Here is a 27,881-nt window from a genome sequence, read left to right as displayed (position 1 = left end):
ACATTCTGTATAGCCATTCAATGTGAATCTCTGCAAATTTGAAGGTACAATGTTTCTAGACCTGGTGCAACTTATATATAACCCCAGCGTGTATTTATGGATGGGGGGACCTCTGGGATAAACTGTCCTCCCTGCGGATTGCTTGCTGCAGATAGTACGCATATGTTTGCCACCTGTTCTAGTTTGTTCCAACTGATAGCTAAAATTGAACAGCAGTTAGAACATATTTTGGGATACCCAATCTTATTGACCCCCCAGGTTAATATGTTAGGGATTTCCAATCAAGATGTGGAGGAAGCTGATCGTAAAATGGTCTTTGTCACAATGGCTGTATTGTGGCTTTGTTTAGCCACGGACTGGCTTGAGCCGATCTCCCCATCGATACATGTTTGGTTTAGTAAATTATTATTTGTGTATCATTGGGAGATTTCTGTGTTTAAGAGAAGGGGCAGTAAGGCTAGGGTGAAAGGATAAAAGATCTGGGGATCTTTAACCAAATGGCTGAGTCAGGATGAATGCTCAGAATGATGAGCAGCATATATTTCTTATATGTTTCAATTACTTGTTTTTTCTCTCTCTTTTTTCTGAGGGGATCCACCAGGGTGGGGGGAAGGAGGTGTAAATAAGGAAAAAAATGTGGGTGTCGGATATAATTTTTTTCATTTTTGTAATACAGAGGATGTTGTTACATTGTCAATCTATGTCTGATGCCCTAATAAAAACTGTTTTAAAAAAAGAACAAAAAAGGGTGCCCTAGCATGAGCTGAGCCCCTCTGCAGCTTTCAGAACCATCTCCTTATAGCTGTGCTATGATATACTCATACCATATAGCCTTAAGTGCATTATAATCCTCGCGGTTAAGGCTGACCTTAGTTTGGCTTTATCAAAACATGTTGTGTGAGGTGTCAAACACTTTGGAATACTACCCCCACCTGTTCTGGGGTGGGGGTAGCATTCCACCCTTCTAGAGGGAAAAGACACGTAGTTACTGGTAAACCCGGTTAAAGTTAAACAGATCCCCAGCATCACAAAATTGATGCTGCTGCCACAGGCACGAGTCGGCCCTCCTGCTGCTGGACAAAACTCCGGCAGGGGAGACCTGGACAATAGTTTTCCAGTCCAGGGAGGTGCTAGCCCCTCCCCAGACAGACTTTAGTGTATTGGGGCAGGGTATGTTGCATTCAGTGAATGTTTTTCAGACATTGCTTGGGGCACGAAAGATACTCCATGCATTTCCCAGTTCAAACAAGTAGCTAGGGCACTCAGCCCCAGCTCGAGCTCGAAACTGGACAAAGGGGAAGGGGTGTAACCACCCCCTCCCCAGGTCCACCCATAGGTGGGAACTTAGAGTAAGTCCAACCCTGAAAGGTACTATCAGTATAGAGTCCCTAGGACTTTAGATTACCCTGGACGAAACTCTGCAACATATATCTTGGACCTTCGACATTCCATATCGACTGGAAGATGGAAGAAATCTCCCTTGTGGTCGAGGAGTGACCACCCTATTTAAACAGGCACCAACTGCATCTTTGCCAGTCTGCATTTTTGAGGCTCTTGCTGGATTCCAAAGAATCTGTGAAACAGGACATAGACTTCCAGACATTTCTGAAGCTCACCCAAGCTCACAGCAAAGCTGAGACCCGTAGCTGACACGAGAGATGTGGGACTGGAACTCCTGGACATCCTGTATTTTTGCAACTGCACCTACTTCCCGAGGAATCCCGAAGTTGTCCATTGGGGTATTTGAAGCCCCTTCCCCAAGCTCATTTTGTACCGAAGTATAAAGGCCACCACTCCACGAGTGACACGTGAGTCCTCTTTCTTCACCACAGCTCGACGTGCCTTTGTGGTTCCTAGTCCGTTGGCTAGTGAGCCCCTACAAAGTCCAATCCTTTGTTTCTTGAGCTTTCCTGGTTGCTCCAGATGTGCTCCCACTCCTCTCCAAAGGAGGAGTCACTCAGACCTTACTGGTCTGCACCGAAGCCAATCTTGTCGTCTTGTGTGGGTTGCTGTTGCCAAGGCTTGTTGGGTACAATCCGGATTTCAACACTGCAGTCAACTAGATCTTTTGTGGTACAGGTCAAATACAGATCTTGGTTGTCATTGACACCTCCTGGTCCTTGTGGCTGAAGAGTCAAGCTTCACCTTTTTCACCTGAAAGCACCCAACATCGGCTGGCATCTTCTCCTTGCCATCCTGGTCACTGGCTAGTGACCCAGACTCTGTCTCCTCTGCTTTCAGGTTCTTCACATCTCTGATCCACCCTTGGATCCACCCGGACACTTTTCTTCTGCTTGCCTGCAGCATTTCTTTGCAGCTCAATGTGTGAGTACCAAATAGGTACTCGCAATTTGCGCATGCAATTTCAAGGGTGCAAGGGTGCCAAAAGGGCACCCTGATGCACCCCTGAAAGTGCAATTAAAAATATGTTGCACACACATGCCCCAAGGGCATGTGTGTGTGCAACATAGAACTAAAAAAATTCACTTTTGCGCATTTTTCAAGGTTTTCACAAATTACCATACACTTTACGTTGATGGTAATTTGCGTTTCTTAAAAGCGAAATAGCTATTTTTTGTTGTTGTTGCATTGCATTAAGGGAATCGCAAGTTGCGATTCCCTAAATGTAGTCGCAATTTAAGTAATCACAAATTTTGCTATTACTTAAATAGCGATTCTGCACTCGGAAGCTAACGGCCACAGACGGAGCCCCTCGGATGTGCGGCGTTCGGGATCTATGCTGAGGGTGTCAGCTGACTCTGCTGACTCTGCCTCTAGCTGCACCGCGCTCTGCTGTTTCGCTTGCCTACAGCTGTTGCCGCTTTGCCTCGCCTTAGCCTCCAGGAACGGCACGGAGAAAGGAACGGAGAAAAGCTTTTCGACAACACATCCGGAGGGAAGCTTTGGAATGGAGGCAGGTGAATTGTGGTTCGCGTGGGGGCGGGGGGGTTTCTCCCTCATTGTCTTTGGCAGACTTCAGCAGAAGAGGTGTACTGTTGAGTGGGAGAGAGCCCCTAGCTTTGGGGGTTTTGTTTTAGTTTCACTGCTTTCTTCTTATTGCTCGTACGCAGCTAATGCCAAGCGCTCCAATGGTGCGTGAGAGACTCTGGACTGCACCACTCTTGGTCCTAGCTGTTGGAGTGTTCTGGATCTGAATATTTAGAACAGTTTCATAAGCCTTAACCTCCGCCTCATTAAGGATGGCCAGGTAGAGTACTCTGCTCCGCAGCCTCGCTATGTTACAGGTGCTGTCGTTTTACCTCGCCTCAGCCTCAGCCTCGGAGGGAAGGGTAGAACGGAGGTGTACCGGAACGGAGAAAGGAGAAACGAGAAAGCTTTTTGGCAACACGTTATTTTGTTTGACAAGCTTCAAACCCCCTTGCTTTCGTTTTTTTCTTTCTGTTTCACTGACTACTGCTCGGACGCAGTTGACGCCGAGTATACCAATGGTGTGGAAGCGATTTGGCAAGGGAACAAACAATAGTTGAGATATAGTGGGGAGGTGAAGGCTTTATCAGGGTGCTGCATCTTGGAAGCAGCAAAAAAATGGAGAAAGCAAGCCCCTAGTATCCTTAGGGGAGCACCACGAGGTAACAGCGTCTGAACAGCTATTGCAGCGGATCCTCTGCCCAGAGCGACCGAGGTCAGAGTGGGGGAGGGAGAAGGATCTGGGGGAGGCGAATTGTCAACATTGCCCCACGATTTCAGCATACCTGCCATCAAAAACTATGACTTATTGTGGGGGCACTGATTCCCAGGGGTCAGAGAAACAAACAGAGGGCAAGTCGGGGGGCAGGTTTGGGGGCCTGCAAGGATTTATTACGACAAGGGGCTGCTTAACAGTGCACGGTGCATGGAGAGCAGGGGTGAGGCGGAGCTGGACTGCAGTCCTTTAAAAAGTAAAGGTGATACTTCACCGAAACACGCCCTGGGGATATACACGCTGCGGAATAGAACCCTAGCAATCCCACCAGGTCAACCCAAATCAACGGAAGGGCTGCCTCCAATAGTAGAGGTTAAAGCTAGGAATAGCCGAACACGATGGAAAGAAAATTAATAGCCCACAAGGGACACCGCAGGACACCTTGCAGGATACACCCGGCAAAGTAAAGAGGAAAAGCAAGAAACAGAAGAAAGCCTGTTTTTCGGCAAAATTAAAAACAACACCATCACTGAAATCATACTACAAGATTTGTAGTACCTCTTCCACCTCCACCACTGCTAATCCGATTTCTACCCTTTCTCCTGAACCTACTCTGGTTCTCCACCAAACTAAGGGAAACATGACTCTGGCCAGTCCAGCCCCCTGTTTAAAACCTATAAGTGTGGGCAGCAAGACAAGCGACCTATCCCCTGATAAAGCAGGGCGCGCCTCGGTTCAAGAAGGCCTAACCGTAATACATCCATCAGTGGAACTTTCAAACAGCTTTTCAGCTCTCGCCATACAAGACCTGGATATGACCTCAGACATTGAAGGGGTAGAAGGAAACGAAGGTTCACCAGCCCAAATAGAAGCTGAAGAGCAAGCTATTATCCCACCAACCCCCAATCTATCGACCCATGACGGCTCAGGTATCTTAGATCTCCCTGATACCCAGAGGAAAGACTCTAGTGCACCTCCGCCCTTTCATACCTCCATCCCTGGGACCCTAGCGGATATCCTGCTGAGCCTACGAGACAATATAGGCAGGAGATTTGACGATATAGGCAAAAGGTTTACAACTTCAGAAGCAAACCAAGAGGCTATCCAGGCATCTTGCGACCTTCTATCATCTAGAGTCGAGAAGATATCATTAAGGACTGATGCCTTGGAGGCTGAGATACCGAAAATAAAGGAATCCATAAAGACCTCCTCCTCCACAATGAGTAAGGTGATCCAGCAAAACCAGGAGCTGCAGGACGATATTGAACTGCTCGAGAATCATTCTAGGAAAAATAATTTTAAACTATTGAATATTCTGAAGAACATTGAAGGCGGCGACATAAAGAGCTTCGTACTTTCTCTCTTAAAAACTCACATTCTAAAAAGCCCAGAAGAAGATCTGGATCTGTCATCAGACATACAAAGAGTTCATCGAGACCCGTATAGAAGAGCACCTGGAAAAGATCGTCCTAGGAAAATACTGGTCAATTTTCTAACGTACTCCCTCAAAGAGAGGATACTATCTCTTGCCTTAAAAGCCGGTCAACTGAAATGCAACCTGACTTCCACCCCATTTTCCTTTTCTATCCGGTCGGATGTGTCTCATCGAACAGCAACAAGACAATGGGAATTGAGCAAAAGGATGACCATATTGAATCAACTAGGTGCTAAGACCCAACTTAGATTTCCGGCATCCCTTCGCATCATGTGGGACAATCACATGTACAATATGAGACATATAGAGGAGGTTGATGCACTAATCGATAAGATTAGGAAGGGAGGCGGTGGGGGGAAAGATGAAAATTGTGATAGCGGAGGAGGAGTGGTCTGTAAAGCATAGTAAGCATAGTATAACCCAATTCGATGAATAATGATTTGAGTAAATTAACTATTGATTTGAGGAAGCGAAGAAGGGTAGAGTCGAGGAGGGACCTACTCAGCGGTTAACTCTATTTTTTTTCTTTTTATCTTCTCTTGTTTTTTCCACTTTATCTTCAATTATGTTACAAAAGACCGCACACCAGGGGGGGCTCTGACCGAGGGCGTATGCCCAGGAGTAAGAGAGGGTTCCCCAGGGAAAAAGTAGGTAGGGGGAGTCACAGGGGGTTAGGAGGGGAGGAGGTGAAGGGGGTGCACAGGTGGGGTTACAGAAGGAAAAAAATAAAAAATGTCCTTATATCCAGTTTCATCATTTTTAACCATGATAGCGCAGGCCATCGGGTGTAGAGGAGTGAAGAGGTTAGCTAATAAATGAATACTATAAAGATAAAGGTCATATCTTGGAACGTCAATGGGTTGCGGTGCAGTAGAAGGGTGCGGCAGATTATGAAATACCTAGAGCAATCGGCAGCACAAATACTCCTTATACAGGAAACGCACTTGAGCTACTCAGAGACCAAAGACATCTTTGGTAAGTTCAAATGGATAGAACATTTTCTTTGCTCACAAAACACGACACATAATAAGGGAGTTGCTGTTCTGATCAGTAAGGGAGATAATTGCACCATTAAATCTGTTTTAACTGACTGTACTGGTAGGTGGATCCAGGTGAGAGTAGGATGGGGGAGACTGAAGTCACTTTAGTATCTTACTATGGCCCTAATGTAGATAACCCCTCCTGTCTGCTTAAAGTTCAGGCTACTTTGACAGAGGTTACAACTCCTGGAATAGTCGGAGGCGATTTCAATGTACTCCTCAATCCTGCTCGCGACTGATCGAATCATAGAAAGCAGGTGACAGCCCCGCACACAAGGCGAGTAATGATTAATATGATCCATGATCTGGGAATGGTCGACATCTGGGATGCCAAAGGAGGAACGGGGTCTGGGTACACCTACTTCAGTAAAAAACATGGCCACTCTTCACAAATAGATTACATCCTCACGGATCAAATAGGTCTAGATAAAGTGGGAGGGATCTCTGTTCTGCCATGTATCCTCTCGGACCACGCCCCTATAACGTTCTCTTATACAGGAAATATAGATAAACCCCCTTTCCGGTGGACACTAAATAGAGCTATGTTGTTAAATCAGGAGTTAATAAGCAATATTAAGGAGTCTACTTCTTTGTTTTTCCTAGATAATGTCGGGTCTACCTCCCCAGAGTACGTGTGGAATGCCTTTAAGGCCTATATACGTGGAGTACTACGCAGCTGGATCCTAGATAGAAACACGAAAGATAGGCAAGGATTAAAAAATCTGGAATCTGGGAATGGAGGTAGCTAGACTTGAGGACGCAAGATCGAACTCCCATGCGGAAGAAAGTCTTCAAATCCTCAAAGAACTAGACAGAGTTTGCTCTGAAAATAAAATCAAGCTGGATGAAAAAGTGAGAGCACAGTGGGAGGTGCATAGAATGGAACACTATGAATACGGGGAAAGAGCAAGTGCGACCCTGGCAGGGAAGATAGAAGCTGATAGAGCAAAGAACAACAGTAATAAGCTAATAATTGACGAGATAGGTGCCACGTCTAGCAAACACAAAGATATGCAGCAGTGTCTGGTATCTCTGTTCTCTCAACTATATAAAGAGGATGATACATCGGATATTAATAGTATCAATACATGGTTAAACAATAAAGCTCTACCACTGTTAACTGAGGAAGGCCAGAAGACGTTAGAAAGGCCGATTACTGTGGAAGAAATTAGGCTTCACATTAAAAAGATCAAAAACAACAAAGCGGCAGGGACTGACACCCTACCCTGAGAGGTCTATAAAGTCCTAGAAGAAATAATTATACCTAGATTGCATGACTTATTTAATCATGTATATATACAAAAAGGGGGAATTCCCCCGTCCTGGAAGGAAACAACAATTGTGCTTATATTAAAACCTGAAAAGAGCCCCCTAAAGGCTGATTCCTATATACCAATCTTCCTGCTGAATGCTGATTATAAGATCTTTACCGGTATTTTAGCAGGGAGATTGGTCAAGGTAATATCACAACTAATAGGAATAGAGCAGAAAGGTTTCATTCCGGGCCAGTACATCCAAGAAAAAACTTTGCAATTAATAGGATGTATAGATTGGGCAGTGGCACGGGCAGAACCTCCCGCAGTGGCCGCATATGACGCAGCAATAGCGTTTGATTGCGTCAGCTGGGCCTTTCTTTGGGAAACCCTTAGAGTAATGGGGTTTGGACCATTGTTTATAAACTCTTTAATAAAATGTTATGAGGGAGCGTCTGCCGCTATTCTTCTTAATAGCATATTGACACCTAAATTTGAAATCCAGAGAGGAACTCGTCAGGGGTGTCCTATCTCCCCCCTTTTATTTAATATCTACATTGAACCTCTAGCTCAAACACTTAGACTGACCCCCTAATTACTCCGTTTTGTGTACAAGATCTCAACATTAAATTCGCTCTGTACGCAGACGACTTATTGATTTACACTAGTAATCCCATAGAGGTCTTCCCCAAAGTAGAGAACATCTTGTGTGATTTTGGCAGGTATTCTGGGTACGCAGTTAACTCCGCTAAAACGGAGATAATGTGTTGGGGGATTGAAGGCTGGGATAGAAGCGTCAGCACAGGATTCAAATACCTGGGGATAAATATAGAGCAGGATGTGGTGAATATCCCTTTGACAAACTTAAGGAGAGTCTTGAAGGAGATCGACCATCTTTTTCTTAGGTGGAAAAACTTACCACTTACAATCTACGGCCACGTGAACATTGTTAAAATGGTAATTTTACCCAAGCTGACCTATCTTTTCAGTGCCATCCCCCTAGATTTTCCAGGTAAACCTTTGAGTAAAATCCAGGGTAAAATTGGAAATTTTATTTGAGCCAATAGGAGTTCTAGATTGTCCTGGAAGAAACTAAAGAGGAGGTTGACCAAGGGGGGCCTAGCTTTACCCGATGTCCTCTGCTATTGTATATCATTCCAGTTTAAAAATATCCGTTGTCTGCTGTCTAGTTTCAACTGGAAATAACTGGGGGAGGATTCTGAGAGCCATGGCCAATCACGAGGGAGGGGGCGAGGGATTTTTGTACAAGTTTGGGGCCCCCAGGTTCTTTAAAAAAGTCCGTCTTAAGGTGATTAGATCTGCACTAAATACCTGGCAAAGTCTTAAGGTAAGGTGGGGGATAAAATATTTTTCCGATTTTGCTCCAATTTGGGAGTCCCCGGGACTTCCTGAGTGCTTGAAGGACGGCCTGGCAGTTGCAATCGAGCGTGCAGGGATTTTGGTGTGGTCTGAGCTAATATCTTCAGATGGGGTCTTACCGTGGGAAGTCCTGAGAGCAAGAATTGGAGATACATTTTCTTGTTTTAAATTTTTACAACTATGTTCATCGTACGAGGCAGAAAAGGAAAACACAGGGGGAGACTATGAGATGGAGGCAAAGCTCCAAAATATAGCTCCAATTAAGAAAGAAATAGGGTTATGGTATGGTAGCTTGCTAGATAGGGAAGACACTGAACTAACATCATCACACATGGTCTGGAGGGCATCTACATTGGAGAATAGTTCACCAGAGCTTTACTTCCTATCTCTTAAAAATCTGTATACATTTGTGAAGTCTGCTTCTCTTAAAAAAAACATTTCTACACCATTAACAGGTTGCACTATACACCCCAAAAAATAGCTAAGTTTGCCCCGAATCCACCTCCTAGATGTCCCAGATGTGGCTTGATAGAAGCAGATCACCTGCACATGTTTTACGAGTGCATTCAGCTAAAGGGCTACTGGGGTAATATAGAGAAGGCATTGACGGGTATCTTTGGAGTGGAAATCACCCTAGACTTACAGCTAGTTATATTTGGTTTGGGTCCAGGTATCATTACCTTTGAATCGGGACAACAAACGGGCCTCCTCTTATGCTTGATCCTGTTGGCCCGACGAGAGATCTGTATATTATGGAAAGATCTCGCCCCCCCCCCCCCCTCGTATGAGAAGTGGGTTCGAGTGGCTTTGAATATGGCAAGACTGGAACGTAAAGAGAGAAAAATCTGGTCGCCCTTATTTACTGGGGTAAGGAAATAAGGCTGATCTAATTTTTGGTCTAGTGATTACAGCACGCCTCGTACAAAGATGCTGGAATGGTGGGGCCGAAAGCGAATGCAGGAACATGGACCCAGGGCGCCTAGGATCAGCAGGGTCTTATATGTGATGATGACAGACGCTTACAGTGATATGAGGACTAAAAATAAATAAATAAATAAATAGCGATTTTTGCGTTTCGGATGATGTATCTTAAATGCAAAATTGCGGTCTGAAAGGGGCAGATTCTGCAAATCTGCCCCTTTGCGATACATGTGCTCCTAAAACATTAGTATAGGTATTTTGCAGTGAATTTCCAAGAATTTTTGACAAACAAATATATTTCTTAAACAAACTAACACTAACATTACTTTAATCTTAGGTGTTTTAAGTGATTTCAATCTACAAATGTTTTAGGTACAGAAAAAAACATATAAAAATATTTAAACACATAAGTTGAATTCTTTTAAAAACAAAGATTCTATTTTTTTAATGCTTTTATGGATTTGCAGATCCAAAGTGAGCAAGCCCATGCATATTTTCGAGTCCGGGATCAGCTGGTGGACCGTGGATCAGGCCTGCAGATGTGCTTTACAAAAGTGTGAAAATAAATAAATATAATACCCTATTCCCTGTCTGTATTACCCTACCTCCAATTAACAAACATTGGGTTCTGACACATCCTTTGAATCCACCACCCTAACCCCAACATACCATAACCACTGACTGCACTCCCTTACTTCCACTACTTTAACCCTAACAAATCCTGTGCTCTGGCTACTGTCATATCATCCAACTAATGGTTTTAAATACTGGTTTCACAAGTGATATGAGCAGGAGGAAATTGGGCACTACAGGTTGAGTGCCTCTCCTGGACACGAGTAATGGAAGTATTGTGATGGAGAGCATGAAGGGGACGTGGAGATGGATGTACTATCCAACTTCAGAAGACTGACATTTGCAGCAATGTCATTTTCTAATTTTCCAGGAGAGAAAATATGGTTTTGTTAATGGTATCAAAGCATTCATGTCCTTCAACGATTGGTTGGCTTATCATCAAATTTGACACTTTCAGTTCACTGATTATAAGGGGCTTGTTCCTGCTGTCCGTATTGCCATGCTAGCTATCTCCCTCTCCACCCAGAGTGGTGGCTGTAGTTTCACAAATGGCAACCAAAGATTTCACTCCCACCACTATGGAGGCATTCCTTGCGTTAAGTTCCTCGTGGGCATTTTTACTGGTAACGACTAGGGCCTATTCTCAAGGATAACTGCTGATGGTCCCGGGGCTGAAATTTTCCCTGGACTTTAACGAGTTTTCTTTCAGTTCCGGAACGTGTTGAGTGTAAAATGTCTCCTTCATCTTCCTTTGTGTCCTCACTGATGATTATGAACATATCCCTGGGCAGCAGCCGGGCAGTTACCTCCTTTGTGAAGTCTATATGGCCACTGCGGATGCATCATTTGCGTGTAAAGATGGCTGGGCAGTCAAGGGGTTATCATTTGCATTTATGACATCGGATCCAAAGGCTGCGCATCATCTGCAGGGAGGAGGCTACTAGTGTCAAGCTCACGTGCACACAGATTCTCAAATGTGCATGGTAAACAAGTTATGATTAGAGAGTACACCCACATCTTGGACACCAGGTACCGAAAAGGAATGCCCTGGATGCAAATACCTGTCTCCTCCCTGTGGCACAAGCTAAGGTGTCTCGCTCTCTTTGGCCGGCTATCATTGCAGTGTCATGGTTGTTTCACTGTTTTTAACTTTTTATGTCTGCCTGATATAAATGAAGCCGGCATTTGTGTTCTTGATTAGGACGTCATATATTTTAGATGAGTGAGATGAAAGCCCACGTCTCATCCTTCCCATCCTCCTGGACTAGCACAGTCTCCTCTGAATGTGTGGATTTCTTCTGCCTGGTCACTGATGTGACTGCAATAATGTTTTGATGTTGTGATGCTCAGCTGGATTAGAGCTCCCTCCCCAATGATGGCCTTGAATAATGCAACAAAGTGACCTTATGCGGATGGAATAGTCTGGTTATGGAAGTGAGTCCAATGTCCAACTCCGCTGAACTACAGCTCCCATCATCCCCAGCTCCCGTCATCACCATGTGCCAGGAGGCGCATAAAGGCACGCCGGGGCCGAGGAATCTGTATCATCTTACTTGGGGACGTGTGTCTGTGGCCCGGCTCCGCCGAAACGCTGCGGGGGCTTACTCCCACTGTCTCCACCAAAAGGCCGAGCTTGGCCCCGCTGAGGCGCTGTGGGGGTTTTCACCGTAGCTGTTTGTCCCTGTTGGCCGGGCGTAACTCCACCGAACTACAGCTCCCATCATCCCCAGCTCCCGTCATAACCATGCGCCAGGAGGTGCATAAAGGCACGCCTGAATCCTCGTCCCGCGTGGACGCGCGCCGGTGCACCGGGAGAAGCCCGGGACAAGGGCGGGACCGTCTGTGGCCGTCCGAGGCCGAAAGAGGCTGGGCTGGGCCCATTCTCTTTAGGCCATCATCATAGTATACGTTGGACTTATAGGGACTTGCCAGGACAATTTAAGTACCCCTAAGTTACAACGGACTTCGCGGTAAGCCTGCTGCCTTATGCTCTGTTCTTTCTTTTGTATGCATCTGTATTTTGTTTTAGTACATAGTTAGTTACTAGTTACTTGTCCATTTGCTTATTATGGGGAAGAAGAGAGTACAGCCAATTCCTGCGGATACTTGTAACATCATAGATAACTATCTAGTCAAAGCTGTGAGCGCTTTGGCCAAGGAAATTGACCGTACGGAAAGGCTTCTCTCACTGGGGCTAAGTACGATACCGGGTGAGCAAGTAGAGTTAAGCCCCCATTTGATAGTAAGCCCTGTGGTTTCCCCAGGTTCTGACCAAGAAGTGGGTGTAGTCAGGATAGAAGAAGATAGCTCGCGTATCTCAGGAACCCCTAATTTATCACTAGCAGCCATTCCCGTCACCCCTGCTAACACGATTGAGCCAGTTGTTGCAAGGAAATCAAAGAGGCCCAAAAGGGGGGGTCAGAAAAGTATGAAAGCAAACTTGGTCATTAATAATTCACCCCAAGGAAATATGGTTATAACAAGGTCTAAACTTTCTAGACCAGTACCCCCGAATACTATTGACCTTGAGGCTATCTATTGCAAATAATTGAGTTAATGAAACCGATTCATGACAAAATTGACAATATAGCCAGGGAAGTACATAAACTTAGTAATCAGATGGAGAAATACAGCACTGCAGCTCATCTTGATGCACTTAAGCCAACTCGTAATATGGATAATACATTAGTTAACGCGTGCCAGAATAGCACAACTGCACCTAGACAGGCAATCACCCAGCAAACTGCCCCAAGGAAAGATCAACAAATAACCTGGTCTGTGAGGGCTCTAGAGGACCCAGTCGCCCAGGGTCAACTACTATAGATACTATTCCGGAAAGATTACCCCCTAACGGTTCTATCATCACTACAAGGCAGACAGCATTGACAGAACATAGTAAGCAAGATACCTCGGAACCCAATAATTTGGGTTGGTTAGAGCCTGTGCGTAAAAAACAGAATGTAATCGAAGCTGTGATAAATTTGCCACCTGAATGTGGTGCTTACATAGCAGTGCTTGCGAACGTCCCAAAATTAAAGCCCACCCAAACTGAAAATCATGAAATGCTTAAAAATGAAACCTTGCACTGGCTTTCTAGGTATTGTGGCTTTCCTATGTACGGGGCTAACCAGATAATTATGACCCAGAGAGTAGGCTGGTTGGGCCCCAGTGAAAAGAAAATCGATGGTGACTGTGTCATTATTAATTTCAGAACAACAGACTGGGCTAGGGATTCCATTTTGAATGCACCTCCCCCTTCCAATTGGGAGTATAATACAACCTTATTGCCACTAGACCTTTTCTACAGGGATCAGACAGGCAACCAGACCAAAGTGCATATAAACGATTGTCCTAGAGTTATTCATTACACCAAAGCAAATGATCCGTTTCCTTTATCTAAAATTCAGGTCTGTTTCTCAATCCCAACTTTTAATAGATTTCAGGCATTTGAACCAACTGACGACATTGATTGACTTATGGGCCATATATCCAGAAGCATGTCGTTGATGCAATATGCCGTGAAATGGGAACCGATGGTCAGACCTGTACAGGTAACCCTAGGGAGGTATTGCCCAGATTTGAAACTAATCCTAAAGTGATCAGATAAGTACAGTCAGCAAACCTAAGGAGTTGGTTCTCAATAAGGGTATTCAGATGGTTGTAGCTACAGTGCAATATAATACTACACCACTAGTAGTTCCTAGTATACCTGATAGTCTAGTAATATCCCTACCCCACACTATTTTACATCATACCACCGAAGAAGGCCTTAATATTACCACCTGGAATATAGCGGGTATTGGTGGGAAATTAATTACCCCTTTTAGGAAGGACTTTATCACACAAGGGTACGATATAATCTGCCTCCAAGAGACATGCCATAGAGATCCAATTTATGTTGAGGGCTACACATCTTATTGTGTAGATGCAGCAATTCCTGCTGCAGGTAGGGCGAAAGTTGGTCTTCTAACTTTGATATCGACTAGATTAACTGAGTTTAAACTTGGGAGTTGTTCCGAGGTTGCCCCATATGCACAGTTACTACGCTTGGAGCATCACAAAGGCAGGGATTTGGTCAAAATTAATTTTTATAACAATATCTTTGACGCCAGCAGGGGATCGATAGTGCAGGACATAGGAAGGGCGATAGACTTTTAAAGGAAGGGATGCCCAATCTAACAGTGATCATATTCTTGTGTCTTGTGGTTCGGCTTACTCTAAATTATGGATAGTTGCGCAGACCATGAGCGATCACAACAGTATCTCTCTGACATTATTCAGTTAGGGGTGTAAAACTCATATTCATGGCAGTCCTCTTCAGGATATCATGGCGGTAAGACCGAATGGCATGAGAATCAAGTGGGTCAATGTTAATTCTGATCGACTCTTGGCGGATGTTCAAGTCAAATGTACTGCAGAAATAAGCTACTGTTTAAGTATCGAGGTGACCTCTGGTACCCTTCTTTCTAAATTCTGTAAAATAAATACGGTAATTGAGGGATTATTGACAGCTAGGAGCCAGAAGTTGAGGACTACCCAGGTGGTCTGGTTCGATAAAAACTGTGCCCAAGCGTTAACTAAACTAAAGTTGGCTCTAGATGCCAAGCCAAGAGATATAGTACAAATCAGGGATGAGCGCCACAATTATAAGATTTCTTTGGTGGCGCGCAAAAAAGAACTACAAAATGAGGCCTGGTCTAACCTGGATTTGGCGGCAGCCACAAAAAATAACAAATTATTCTGGGAGACTATTAACTGTCACTTTTTAAAGAATGAAAATATTCCTGAAATAACTTCCCACGTAAATTGTAACGCCTGGATAGACCACTTTTCAAAGATTTTTAATTCAGATGGGTTGATTTTAGATACTATAACGGAAAATAAATCCAAATGACAGATTATGCCGCTATTTATTAGCTTGACTGAGGTGCATGAGGGTCTAGTAAAGAGCAATGGCGGTAAAGCCCTGGGTCCCGATGGTGTGCCACTGGACCTGTACAAGCATGAGATGAATTTATGGGCACCCATACTAAAACGTTTTTTTAATGCTGCTATTGAAGACAACCTTCCATTGACTTGGGGACAATCGATTATTGTCCCCCTTTTTAAGAAAGGTTCAAGGTTAGAGGCATGCAATTACCGTCCCATCTCCCTTTCTGGACTCGTCGATCAAGGTCTTGTGTAGAATCCTTTTAGAGAGACTAGAAACTTGGGCAGAGGAAAATACCACCTAATCCTCTGTACAGTACCGGTTCAGAAGGGGGATGGGAACAATGGAGCAGTGTGTAAACCTCGACCTTATTATTAACTAGCAGCCCGTCCCGACGGATGAAATGTTATGTGTGTAATGTTTGTAATGGTAAATTGTAATTTATATAAAAATTTCACGGTATACAACATTTTTCGTCCTATTTGAATGTGGAAGTAGAATAAATTGATTTTGCACATTGCCGGACCTAGAGAGTGCTACATATAACTGTCCATAAGTGAAGCAGTCTTCTCTTAAGTTGAATGAAGAGGGAGTAATGTTTCTTTAAGGGCTTTGTCCACTTGTGCATACAGTGCGACAAAGAGCTTTTTTGATATGTGCCTGTTTAGCTGTCCCGTATTTGCATGTCATTAGGTCTGTGTGCGTCCTCAGCTTTACAATTTTTTTCTTTTCAGTTTTGTGTAGTGTGTTGGTTATGTAATTTCCAAGCGCGTTGAGTTCGATGTTAATGTGACAGTGCCCCTTCAATTTATTGCATTTTAGTAACGTTTATTTTTTCAAATGTCTACATGCAGTGTTATTATCATCATTTTTCATCTGTGTCTTGGTATGTGGGCCGTATTTGCAGGTCTTTGGTTGTGTGTGCGTCCTCAGATTTAAGTATTGTCCGGCATGATTGTGTGCTTGCGAGGGCTGCTTTGAGTCCCAGCGCACGCATTGTGTTTCACATATGTGGCTTGTTAGCTGGGCCGTATTTGCATTTCTTTGGCTGTGTGCGTCCTCATGTTTAAGTGTTGTCCTGCATGAATCTGTGCTTCAAAGCAAATATTGAAGTCTGTTACATCGTCTTGTTGTGAGGCTGCCTTTACTTCCCGCTGTAGCCGTGGGAGCGCGAATGTCGCGGTGAGTGAATGTTGCGCTTGTGCGCCCCTTTATTCTTTTTGTTAATGCAGCCACTTGTCCCAAATGTAACGTAAGTAAATGATTGAATGTGAATTCCGTTATTCAAGAATAGGCGTTTGGATGTGAAGGATCATTTAACGCGGCGAAGCTTCTTTGTAGACGTACGTCTGAGAAGTGATCTGTACCGCGTTGGTGAAAGCCGCGCCCCTTTATTTCATCATAATGTAACACATTCCCCTGTGAGTAAGCTGATGCCCATAAAGTTATCGGCACACAAAGTTATTGGCGCACTATCGTGATAAGGGCAATGTGAAGCGTGAATGTGTGCGCACATTGCTTGCGTCAGGCGCGCCCCTTTTCATTTTGGCGCCGAGTGCATGTGGTTATGGGTGAAGTGACGGGTGCAGTGTTGTTGCCTGAAGCCAGGCGCTGTCTGTTGAATGTTTGGGAACCGAATGATTGCACTGTTGCTCAAACTCAATGGGTCACACTGGGTAATATGGTTGCTAAACGTGACATAGCTATGTTAAGCCATAGTTATGGGGTTCCCCAAGGCCACCGACGCTCCTGTGCTGGAAGGAGAATATGGACTGGTCCATGTTCAGAGAGAAAGTTGTATATGTTTCCCGCGGCAGACCCAAGAAATGGGGTAGGATATGGGGACAATGGAATGCATATCGTGGTGAGATTTGTACCCCCCCATTCACCGACCTTCCGGATCCGCTCCTTCTTCCTTGATCGTGCGTTCCTTGTACTCAGCTCTTGTTGATTGCATTGTATTGGTTGCTACTAGGTTTCCCCCCCCTGCCCTCCCCGATATTTCTCCTCATTCTCATTGTTTCACCCGTCTCCCCCCGGCCATAGGGAACTACCAGTTTATACATAGCCATGCCTCGTTTTTCTTTTTTGTGTTTTTGTTAGTGGTTTTATTTAAATAAAATACAAAATGTGGAACCTTTCACGAATCCTAGCATACCACAGGCTTGTACGTAATTGTGAAGTATCGCTGCCGTACCCCGGGTTGTCGGCTGATGAGCTGTGTAGCTTGATGTTGATGGTATTATGCTCGACTGACCAGCCTCCGTGGTTGTGGGTCTGTAACTGTCATTTCTTTACATAGTAAAGGTTTTAAAAAAAAAAAAAGAAAATACTGCTGTACGCGGATGACGCGGTCCTCCTATCACGCACTCAAAATGGTCTCCAATGCCTCATTAACAAGTTCCAGATGTTTATAAACAGCAGGAAACCGTTAATTAACAAAGGAAATACTTCTGTAATGTCATGTGGGAAGAAGATCAAGCAAAATAAGACCTTTTATCTAGATGATGCAAAATTAGAAATTGTTAAAAAGTTCTATTACTTTGGCATTACATTCTCTGGAGATGTAAAATGGTCAGGAACACTAATATCGTTTTTAGATTTGCCGCTAAATTGGGGTGTCGCAGAATTAAGGAGATGGTGTCAATCTATACTTCAAGGTGTCTGTCATCCGCATTATATGGGGCGGGTGTACGGGGCCACCATACTCACAGTGGCAAGATAATCCAAAACGAGGAAAATGTATTCCTGAAATGCTTGCTGTGTGCCCCTGCATCATGCTCCATTGAGATAACTCATAGGGAAGTGGGCTTAAATTATGTTAAGGATTTAACAGCCCTGCGTCCGCTGGCATTATGGTGATCGATTTGGTCCAAAACTGAAACTAAATTCACCCAGGATGTTGAGGAAATAGAAATTTTATGTGGCCAGTGTGCCCCCTACATGCACCCTATGTCTGTACATATACCCCATGTATGTCCATGTCATCACGCATTTCCCTTCTCATGCCTGTAATAATAATGCCTCTCCATTTCCGTTCAATGTTAGCATGTCAGTTACCAGGCCCTCCATGAATGAGACGTTAATTCTGCACTAAGGCCTATGTTGCCAATACATTTGCATGGTACGCGTTTTAATGTCGAGATGAAATCGTTTTCGTGGCTCAGTCGAGCCAGGACCCGAATTCAGGCTCCAAGTCTCTTGACACTCTGAAAGCTGCAGTTTAGCTATGTATCCCTGACCTCTCACATACTTCCTGCTCAGCCGAGAGGTGCCCAGCCTGGCCTGCCAAAGACAGTATTTTGCCTACAGTTATCTGTTCAGCTCCACAGAAATACATTCCTGTCTAACGAAAGGGGTAAACATATTCTGCCTGCAGAAGATAGGGCCTAGCCTTTCTGTCTCCATCCAAGTGATTTATAGAACCCGAATTCATAGAAGGCCCATGGCCCCACGCAATGCACGAAGAAATATATGCACACACTAGCATTTAGTGATGAGCAGCCTTTGCTCGAGCGACCTTTACTTCAGATAATACATCCTCCAAACACAAGATATTAGATAATGCCAGAGGTGCAGGCCGTTCTGACATCCAAGACTTCCCTACTAGCACGAAAGTCAGCTCCCCCCAGCTCTCCTCAGTAACACGTCAATTCCACGTCATGACCAGTTTTGCGCGCACAAGTAGGGTAAAGGTTCCTGCTGACCATACAGACCCCCTTCATGTATCCACCCACCTATGACACACCTATGACTCATCAAAGTGAACACCCACGTGTACGCATCCTTACACGCCTCTTTCACGCCCATGTGCTCTTATCTCTCTCTTTCACTTGCTCCGCTCGGAGCGCTCCGCCTGATCTATCCAATTCAATGTATGTTTTAACTATATATATTGTATTCTGTGAATAAAGACTCAGATGACGATCCTTCCTGAACCTTAGTGGTGATGGAACCCGATTCTCCAGTAACTCGAGTTATTGCATTAAAGCCCTTCTGAATCGGACACCACCGACTCTGCCTCTCATTATATGCATGATCCTTATTTAATGTATAGAAATTATGACAGGGTAATTAATTATTTACCACATTAATCTGGCGCCCGAATAGGGACCAGTCCCCTTCCCCACGCGCCGGCGATGTAGGTCCAGCCCCCTGACCCCTTCTACAGCCGTGACGGACTTCAAGTGTACACGACAGCGGGACTTCCTGCCTACTCCCTCAGGCCCACAGAGGAGACGGAGACTGCGACCAGGCATCCACACGAGGCGGTGAGGATTGCGGACCATCCCGACCAGAGCCCAAGCCGAGAGAGCAAGGTCCGAGGTATCCCAGGGCCCACCTGTTCCGAGGCGCATGCGCAGCAGAAGCAGCCGCAGCCGCAGCAGTAGCAGTCCAGTATCGAGTTTCCGAGGCCTTCGAGTTTTGCTTCCCGGTGAGTACCGTTATTGGGAATGCATAGAGACGGGTTCATTTATTTGAGCCCGGTAAAGACGTATCTGGGTACACAGGTACGGTAGAGACGTGTCCATTTCAGTGGACGCGGTAAAGACGTGTCTCTTTATGAGACCGGTATGGTTGTACTGTTTTGCAGTGCATAAAGTAAACAGTTTTTCAGGATCATATTTTCTATTTCTATGTACTAGTTAGGATGTATCTGTTTTTAATGTTTTAATGTTGTAGTGTGAATGGTTGTTTCCAGTCTATTCTTGTGTATATTGTGTGTTCGTTCAAGTCAGCTCCAACATGCCACTGTTTTCGAAATTACGTCAGATAGGGACCAGGAAAGGGATACTCGAAGAGGCAGTCCTCGTCCCGCCTAGAGACACTCCTGGCCATTTCATGTACCAAAAGCACGGGTTAGATGCCATACTGTTTTTAGACTTATGGGTAGATTACACGAAGGATCTGGACGAGAAATATAGATGGCCTGCCTCAGGGACATGGGATGCTGATTGCATTATGAGAGTAGAGGAAGCGCTATGGAAAAAGAAAGCTAGACAGTCCCAGAAAGATGCCATTGAGTTATGGCGTAAAGAAGCGCATAGGAGAACAGAGAAAGAATTCCACAAAGCAGAGAGAAGTAAAGAAGCCGCAGAAAAAGCCAGAGAAAAAGAGCTAAAGGAAGAAGGTGAACGGGTTAAGGCAGAACAAGCAGATAGACAAAGAAATGCCCTTATTAAAGGCATGTATCCCGTCCTCGCTGAAGGACTAACTAAAGTGACCCCGGAAGTACCTAGTAATTTGCTGCCACCACTGATCCCGACCAAAGTACGTAATCATAAACAGACAGCCGCGGAGGTTTTCCTTTCCTCCTATCTAGAAGAAGCCGCTCCAGATTATGCTAATGCAGGTTTTCCTCCTCCTCCTGGCAACAATCCTTTTCTCCCTCTAACCGCACCACAGGACCAGCATGCACAACTGCTTCCGCCACCGACAGTGATAGACGATTTAGGACAAGGGGCAGTGGGAGGGGGGCCTGTAATGGCCGGATTTTCTGTTTAGATGGGATCAGCCCCTAGGGGCCCCTGTGACCCAGCCAAAACGTACTCACCTTCCCTCCTTAGATCGTATTCACAATGAGTAGATATACAGATAAATATACAGGTCGCACCTAAGGATGGGGAATGACAATATACATATACATATACGGATTTTCTACAATATCTTATTCACATCAGTTGGTCTCGCGGTCACCCCAACCCAGACCGTTCTACCCTAGGGCAGATCTGACACACAATCCGGTATGTCTACACATGGGCCTGCAGAACCCAATGCTCCCTTTTCCAAACTGTTCACAATCCTGTGAAACAAAGCGCCAGTATCCTCCCTGGCGTTCTCACTTATTCAAGCCACAATCCAGTGGGTATCGGCACTGGTCTCCCACCCAGTGTTCTCATTAACGCCGCATATCAACGACGACCACATTCCTATGAACCATTATTAGGATGATATCTCGGCAATCTACTCGGGACACAACTAAAATAGTAATTTTGAATATGGTTCCAGATTATATAGTGTACTCCCTGCTCTTGGCATCAAAGGTCCACTCACTCCCTTTTTATTCGATCACCATTTACCTGATCGGGATTTCTCATCCGTTCACCTAAACAGCTTTCAACTAGAAGTGCGGTTTACCTAGATTGAACATGAACACCAGGTACACAATAATTCTATATGAATTAGGGTATTTATTAACAATAGACATAAATCACATTACTATGCAGCATAACATTTGCAAGAAAAAGGTAAAGATTAGAGTGCACCATCTATGAGCACTGGACGGACATCACTTGGTTAATATGAAGTTTGGATTCGGCAGTCATCTAGGTTCCCTTCTCGTCTCTGTGTCCTGGCTCGCCTTGCAGTCACCCTCAGCCGTCACAGGTACACGTCTGCACCGCTAGGCTCAACCTCGTCTGCTTCCCCTCAGGACCTCGGAACCTTGCTGATTATTAGCTACCGTCTCTCTCTCTCTCTCTCTGTATCAGTGCGCTCCGCGCTACTTCTCGTTCAGTCTATCTCAGAGAGTTTCGGTCTTAAATCTTTCTTGGACTTCAAAGATGGCGACTTGTCCACCATGAGAATGAATAATAGCAGAGATACTAACGACTAGATGCCGCCTACGGACTAACTGACAAACTGACTAACACCTTCGCTAATATCAAAGCCCGTTCCGTCATGGAAATTCACGGCCAGTAACCTGCCGCCCACCAAATTCTTGTACCTCCCCGTACCAAGGACACTTTCCCAGCCGGCCGGCCTGAAGTTGTGTCTTCGGAGTGGAGAAAAATACATTCCTTCGATAAGGGTCAGCCTGAACCGGTTCTCTCCAAGCGAACAACAGCTTAAAACTAAAACATCACTCTTGACCTAGAAGGCCCTTTCAAGCTACCGGGCAGAAAGCAAAATGGAGTCTGTCTCGTATAAGGCCTACGGAGCCCATAATATGCATAGCTCCATGAAAAACAGCTCAGCATGTTAACAAATGAATGAATCATGACTAATACTTATATATCTATCCCCTAACTTAAATTCATAAGCCTTACTCTAAGGGAAATAATACGAAAATGCCTTTATATATGTAAGACAGGGTCCCTGTCTATCGGCCTAATCCCTATGCTATGGGGGTGATAGGCTGGAGTCACTCTCCATCATTCTCCTTCTCCAAAGAGCTAGCAAAAAGACAGCCATAACATTACACCCCTTGACTCCAGTCTATTAACCACAAACTAAATGGAGCTAACGTCAGTAGACGAATAATATGAAACAAAATTAACTGATCTGCGACCCTTACTAAGTCTAAAAAATTGTAGCAGGGAAGGGATACACTGAATAAAACAACAAATAGCTATCAGGACACAAACAGTAAGAATAACCCCCCCTAAAATGTGTCGTATGAAATGCATGTCGGGGAGCCAATTAAAAAGCCAGTCAAAGAAACCCTGATCTATATGTTCTCTAATTTCTGCAGTCAAGTCGTGGAGTTTATTAATGTGGGACTGGATATCTTTAGAATGGTCAGACAAATTAAAACAGCATAGACCTTCAAATTCAGAGCACTCGTGCCCATGTTTCAACAATAAATAATCAATAGCTGCACGGTTTTGCAAAATAGCTCTACGTTCACCTTGGGAGTCTAATAATAAATCTGATAAAACAGTAGACGTTTGGTTAATTGACTTTACCATCCAGCAGGCCATTTTGCCGATTGTTTTGGCATTGTAGACGGCCAATGCTGGAACACCAATAATAGAAAAAGCTAAACCAAGGTACTCTGATCTAGAATAAAGATGAACAGAGGAATCACAGTCTTCATGTAGTGACATTGAATCTCGCACAATACGGGAATGTGGAGTAGGATGTGAGGAAAACATTAGTAAACTTAATCTAGTGATGGCACATGGACCACCAGAAATATTAGCTGGAATATAGGGCCAAGATGAATTCCCGCAGGAAAAGAGCCATCCAGCTGGCAATAGCATTGAACGATAATGGCTAGTGGCTACTACTAAACGTTTACAGGTCATATTGTTCTTTACTGAAAGACATGAATTAGGAAGTCTCTTTGAACATAACAAACGTTGATGAAATGAAAAAGTAGTAGCGGCTTGGAGTTTCAACCGCAAACACTCGGAAATAGCCTTAGGGTTACAGGTCATAACGAAGCAAAGATCACCAGGGGTAATATTGAAAGTAGTAATTCTGGAATTAATAGGGACATTAAGATCTGGAATAAGAGTACATGAGGGACAAAACTCATGGGCCGCGAAATCACCCAGAATAACATTAGGTCGGGCATTAGATACATTAAAGACATGGCGGAGGGTTTCAGTGGATGCAGGGACAGCTACCAAACAGGACGCTAGATTGTCAGTAACGCTCTTCATAGGTGTGAGGCAAAAATGCGGAGAGTTCGTCACCCGCTTCGCGAGTGTGACACAAAAGTTAGATGAAGTCCGCCACGCAGACCGCGAGGCTCTTATAATCCCATCAACCGGCGTCGGTGGATCCTCTCCTCTCCCGGCGTAGCAAGCCAAAAGGAGTCCAACGCCGACACATCCTGCAGCAGCAGTCCAAAGAATGATCTGGAAGAATACAAATACAGGCCTTAATCATTCTCGTAAGTAACATTTGTCAGCTGGGACAGCTTCCCAGCCATCTTTCCCTGGCTTCATCACCAAAACGGTGTTATCATGACCGGTCGCAATAATATCAGCCTGTTCAGGAGGATTTTTAGGCGATTGCACCCATATTTTAGCTCCAGGAAGATCAGACGATCCGAAGCCTTTTTGTCCTCGCACAGTTAGCAACGTTGGGGCAGAGCCTTTTTTAATCTCACCACTGAAGACAGGCATAATCAATAACTGAGCAACACGGTCAGACTTTTTAATGAATAAATCCGTCTCGCTGCTATTAAGCAGGAGAACCTTAATCTCTCCCTGATAATCACTGTCAATCACTCCTCCGAGTACTTGTACACCTTTCAGGGCCAGGCCAGATATAGAGGCAATTAATCCAAAACTACCGGCAGGTATAGAAACACCAATGCCAGTTTCAACAATGATTCGATCCTTTCCTGGAAATTGTGCATCATTTAATGCATGCAGGTCGAGGCCTGCAGAACCTGGGGTCGCTCTACATGGAGCCAAAGCACCGGGGGTAATTTCCCAATATGTTACAGTGTTCGAAACAGAATTTGGTTTTGCATCAACATGTGGAGGAAACAAACGCATCAAAGGAGATTCAGCATGTAACAAAGGACGATTATTTAAAATTAACAAAGCTTGAAGTAGGACATCTCTCCACTGGCTGTAACGGTCATCAGTCAACTTGCGCAACTGTTCTTTCAACAAGCCATTCATTCTCTCAATCAATCCTGAAGCTTGTGGATAATATGGAATATGAAACACCCAATCAATATTGTTTTCCGTACAGAATTCCTGCACCAATCTTCCACGAAAGTGGGATGCATTGTCTGATTGAATCTGGAATGGGACCCCATAATACAGAATAATGAGCTCCAGGGTTTTAATTGTGTTCACTTGGGTAGCGTTCTTACAAGGAAAAGCGACCAAAAGGCCACTATAAGTATCAACCACTGTGCAAATGTATTGACAATTTCTGCTCATAGGGAGCGGACCAATATAATCAATCTGCCAAATTTGGGCGGGCAATTTACCTCGATGTAAGTGGCCTCGAACAATCTGAGGCACCTCGTTCTTCCTAGAATGCTGGCAAATGGGACAATGTAGAATGACATCTTTAATTAAAGAAAAGGGAATATGAATTCCTCTATCGGCAGCCCACCTGCTAGTGGCTTTCTCTCCAAAATGTCCTGCTTTCTGATGGGCCCACTTCGCCAATCCCGCCAAATCAGAATCTTGCATGTCAACCACTGCCTCAGAAATTTTAGACTGTTCATCTGCAATATTATGAAAAAATTTGTCAAGGGAGTCAATTGGAGTATGAGCATCCGAGTGAAAGTTTGATACAGTACTCTGCGGGAGCAATTCCCAAATTTCCTGCCACAGTTCTTTACCCCATAACTCCTTGGAGTGCAATTCCCAATTATGAGACTGCCATGTTGGCAGCCACACCGCTAGTCCATTTGCAGTGGACCAAGAATCAGTAAAAATATGACATGTACCTGGTAACTCCTGTTTCAAAACCTGGTAAACCGCATAGAGTTCAGCATATTGGCTACTCTTACCGTCTCCAGTAGTGCTTAACAATTTCTTTGTAATCGGGTTATAAGAGACAGCTTTCCAATGTCTTTTGTCACCAATGAACTTCGCAGAACCATCCGTAAACCACACATGTTTTCTATCCTCCGCGGACAGATCATCAAATGATTTACCCCACTTCACGGGAGACTCTTGCACTACGGGAACCGAACACTCACTTTCAGCCTCATTGGAGGGCGCCTGCGCCACTCGCTCATGTAAAACCGCCACACCTTTCGGACCCACACGTGCCCTGTCCTGAATGTACCATTTCCATTTAATCACACTAGCCTCCTGAGCATGTCCAATTCGATGGGACTTAGGTGAACTCAAAACCCACTGCATAATGGGAATTTCAGGCCTCAAAATCACAGCATGGCCTATGGTCAACTGCTCGGTATCCACCAGAGCCCAATAACAAGCAAGCAACTGTTTTTCAAAAGGTGAGTAACGCTCACCAGCCTCTGGTAACTTTTTGGTCCAAAAACCTAATGGCACTCTTTGTCTGCCCTGCTTTTGCCACAAACTCCAATTGGCATACAGGCCTTCCACGGACACATTCAAATCCACATCACCTTCACTCACGGGCCACAAATCCAAAGCATACTGAATAGCTTCTTTAGCCAAATTAAAAGCAGTCTGTTGAGGTTCACCCCATTCAAACGCATTCTTTTTACGAGTAACTCGATACAGTGGAGCCAAAATTTGACTCAAATGGGGAATATGCTGACGCCAAAATCCAAACAATCCAATAAAGCATTGCGCTTCTTTCCTGTTCCTGGGAACAGCTAAATCAAGAATTTTTCGTTTAACCTGTGGAATCACCTCTCTGTGACCCTCATGCCAATTAATTCCCAAAAATTTTACAGCTTGGGATGGAGTTTGTAATTTATTAGGATTAATTTCCCAACCTTTCGCTCGCAAACAGTCAATGATGTGATCTAAATGGGACTGTACCTGATCTTGCGTTTCACCTTGAATCAAAATGTCGTCAATATAATGACAAATCTGAACTTGTGGATTCGTGGGCACTTCAGACAAATGTTCCGCCACCAGCCGGTGACAGATTGTAGGACTATGTACATATCCTTGAGGAAGACTCCGGAACGTCATTTGATGTCCATTCCATGTAAAACTGAATTGTTCCTGACATTCGGGGGCAATCGGAATTGAAAAGAACGCATTAGCAATATCAATGGAAGCATACCACGTACCTGGATGCTTTTGAATTCTCTGAATCAGTGTGACAATGTCAGGCACTGCAACAGTCAATTTAGGTGTATGTTTATTCAATTCTCGATAATCAACAGTCATGCGCCAAGAGTTGTCACTTTTGCGCACGGGCCAAACGGGATTATTCCAAGCAGATGTGACAGGAGTAATGACTCCTGCGTCAACCAAATCCTGAATCGTAGCGGTAATTTCTTCATGACCACCAGGGATGCGATATTGCTTTTGACAAATCACTTTCGTTGCTAAAGGTATTTTAATAGGTGGCATGCGCAAACGGCCAACCCGTACGGGTCTGGTCGAAATGTACTGTCGTGTACCAAATTGATAGTACCCATCATCCAAATGCAAAGTCATACCTTTCAAAATGTCAATTCCAATAATGTATTCCAAAAGTGGCACAACCAACACAGAGTATTCTCTACGAGGAATTCTACCAATTTTAATTTCAAGTGCAGTTTGAACTGCGGGTGTCTCTTTACCACCCAGACCGGTAATTGTGAAAGATTGTCCATTAAATTTTCTCGACTTACCATGAATTAAAGTGGCCTCCGCCCCAGTATCAACCAACGCTCGGGCCCTTTGGATATTACGATGTTTCCAAAAAATCTCAATATCTACATAGGGTCTGAAATCTCTGTGAGCCCACTTGCGTACCGGAGCTTGACCTATTTCCTAGTCATTTTTCCTGCGTTCTGTCAACCAAGACAAATCAGGGTAAATGTTCTCAGTTTTCTTAGGTATTAGAATTTCTTGTTCATATCCGTCTCCAGTACGAAACGGATTAGTGTCAGGTTCAAAAAGTTGTGAGTTACGGTCAGAGAGCCTGTTACAATCCTCCCTCTTTCGTACGTCAGGGGAATAACTCCTTGCATCTCGTCGTCTGCTAGAACCACGATCATCTCTTCCCCTCTGACGATCATCCTCTCTCCCCCTCCCATCATTACGACGAGGGGATCCCTCACGTTCATAGCGCCGATCATCACGGCGATCAGAATTCGCACGTCTTCTCTCATCACCACTGTCATCCGAACCACGATCACACTCATTCTTTCGCACACGACGGGCACCCTCCTTTCGATCCAAACCACGCTTACGAAACATGTCCCATAAGCGATTATTAGGCTCGCCATCAATGTCTTCTCTTTTGACACCATCAGCAATGAGAGCAAGAAACATGTCACGTCTAGAGAACTTATAGTCCCCACCAGTACGACCCTCAGGTCGAGATTGTCTTTCAGGTTTAAACC

The sequence above is a fragment of the Lissotriton vulgaris genome, chromosome 1_1 (assembly GCF_964263255.1).
Source record: "Lissotriton vulgaris chromosome 1_1, aLisVul1.2, whole genome shotgun sequence".
Taxonomy (NCBI): domain Eukaryota; kingdom Metazoa; phylum Chordata; class Amphibia; order Caudata; family Salamandridae; genus Lissotriton; species Lissotriton vulgaris.
The sequence above is the reverse complement of the archived record's forward strand: the minus strand, read 5'-3'. Positions refer to the sequence as shown.